The sequence below is a fragment of the Sardina pilchardus genome, chromosome 18, assembly GCF_963854185.1.
Source record: "Sardina pilchardus chromosome 18, fSarPil1.1, whole genome shotgun sequence".
Lineage (NCBI taxonomy): Eukaryota > Metazoa > Chordata > Actinopteri > Clupeiformes > Clupeidae > Sardina > Sardina pilchardus.
Genome location: NC_085011.1, coordinates 18,136,513 through 18,139,012, shown reverse-complemented (window position 1 = coordinate 18,139,012; position 2,500 = coordinate 18,136,513). Strand labels below are relative to the sequence as shown.

Genomic DNA, 2,500 nt, shown 5'->3' with positions numbered 1-2,500 from the left:
CTCTCGTTAAAGAGCCCGGCCCTCATTACACATCTGCAGCTCCGCCTCGGCCCTTAGTCTTTCAATATGCCTGGAAATCAGGGAGGTAGTGTCACAGTGTGTGTGTGTGTGTGTGTGTGTGTGTGTGTGTGTGTGTGTGTGCTTGTGTTTGCATATACGTGTGTGTGCATGTGTGTATTTGCATGTGTATGTATGAGTGTGTGTGTGTGCGTGTGTGTGTGTGTGCGTGCGTGCGTGTGTGTGTGTGTGTGTGTGTGTGTGTCAGTGCGTAGTCATTTTCAGTGTGGTGGCGTGTGCATTGCTGCCTGTGTCGGTGCGAGTGTGCTGTTGTTAGGTGATTAAAGGCACTTTTGTCTTTTTCGACCACAACATAAACACCGCCCGCCCACCCACACACACTTCTCTCCAGCTTGCGCATGGATGCACACTTTCCTTTTGTTTGGGCTGAAAGTGAAATCCACCCACACACAGCCTGTTTGCCCACAAACACAAATCGCAAACATACACAAATACACGTACACACACACACACACACGCACACACACGCACACACACACACACACACACACAAACACACACACACACACACGTACACACACACTGGTTCAGGTGAACCAGAGGCCATCTATTTCAAATGTGAACCTTGAGCTAGATTTAATTTAACAGCACAGCAAGTATCAGGGCCCGATATCTGCATTAGTCAAACCCAGCCGAGTGAATTGAACACCACAGAACGTCGAGGGATTTCTGTGCTGCAAACACATTCTCACACAACCACACAGACACACACACACACACACACACACACACACACACACACAGATGCTCGTCCTGTTTTCTGCTCATTTTCTCTGCAAAGAAATGTAACATTTTCTTCCAACCGTGACTAGAAATCTGCTTTTTCTAGAAATGGTGTGCATGAGAAAGCAAATGAAAAGAGAGAAAGATAGAGAGGGAGGGAGGGAGGGAGGGAGGCATGGAAAGGAGTCTTGGATATGAATGGAAGATGACAGCTGACAGAGAAGTGCATCTGGTGACGTGAGCCCCAACTACACAGAGAGGAGACCTCACATAAGACTAAGGGAGGAACTCTGGGTGTGCTCTCTCTCTCTCTCACACACACACACTACAGACACATGCTGACTTACAGTACACAGTCACAATTGTACTAGGGTTGTTTCCTGCTGTGGTGACCTCTGCGTTAGTAAGATGGACTGATTCAGTGAACATTCAGCCATACTGTGGAAATGGAACTGAGCATTGGTCAGTTAGACACAATGACTGTGTGTGTGTGTGTGTGTGTGTGTGTGTGTGTGTGTGTGTGTGTGTGTGTGTGTGTGTGTGTGTGTGTGTGTGTGTGTGTGTGTGTGTGTGTGTGTGTGTGTGTGTGTGTGTGTGAGAGAGAGAGAGAGAGAGAGAAAGTGAGTGAGTGTGTGGGAGAGAGAGCTTTTACATTAAACATTGATGAAGTCTCAGGCGGACTGCTAAAGCCCATGCACCTCCTGACCCACATTCATACTCTGTGTGTGTGTGTGTGTGTGTGTGTGTGTGTGTGTGTGTGTGTGTGTGTGTGTGGGTAGGTGGGTGGTTGGGTGTGTGTGTGGGTGTGTGTGTGAGCATGCCTTTAAGAGAAGAAAGGGAGGGAGTGCGGGTGCCACTCAAGGAGTCTCACCCAGATCTGGAAACAATCTGTGAGTGTGCGTGTGTACTGGCCAAACAGTCCGTTTCCATGGCGACGCCAGGATGGAGAGAACATGAATTTGTCATTTGTAACGAAAAAAAAAGTATTTATTAATCCACCACTTGGGTTCAGCTCTGAAGTGCCACAGAATGTGCTCTTTCCATCCTCTCCTCTCTCCTCCTCTGTTCTCCTCTCTCCTCCCCTCCTTACCACTCTCTGCTCCTCTGTTCTCCTCCACTCTCCTCCCCTCCTTACCATTTGCTATGCTGGTCTCTCTCTCCCTCTCTCTCTCTTTCTCTTTCTTTTTTCCACTCCTTTCATCAGCCCTCTTCTCCTGTCCATCACCTTTAGTGACATTCTTCCTTTGTTTTCCGTCCTCCATCTCCCCGCTCTCTCTCTCTCTCTCTCTTTCTCATTACTCACTTAGATCTGTCTTTCGAAATACTTACAGTATCTCTTTTCCCTCTTCTCTCTTTCTCTCCCACCCTCTCTCTCTCTTCCTCCTCTCTCTCGTTGCCTCTCTCCCTCTCTCTCTCTTCTCTCTCTTGAGCACTGCCTTGTGACTGCTGCTTACATAACACACTGACCACTCGAGTGATGTGGGTGATTGCAAAATAATTGCAGTAAGTGAGTGAGTGAGCGTGTGTGTGTGTGTGTGTGTGGGGGGGTGGGGGGGGGGGTATCTAGATCGTGTTGCTCAGGAACGCAGGGCCAGTTGTGACTGGCCACCAGGCTACACGGCTTGTGATGATGTCATTTCCTGTCTTTCCTTCTGCTCTGTTTTGCATGGCCGACGCATGCTATTTCCTGCTGGACTTA

At 48.6% G+C, this 2,500-nt stretch overlaps 1 protein-coding gene across 2 annotated transcripts in view; it reads left to right on the top strand.

Annotated features, from left to right (window-relative positions):
• The window catches only part of slc8a1b (solute carrier family 8 member 1b), a 93,264-nt gene that overhangs the window by 67,216 nt on the left and 23,548 nt on the right, over positions 1-2,500 (top strand). The gene's annotated exons all lie outside the window — the stretch shown is intronic.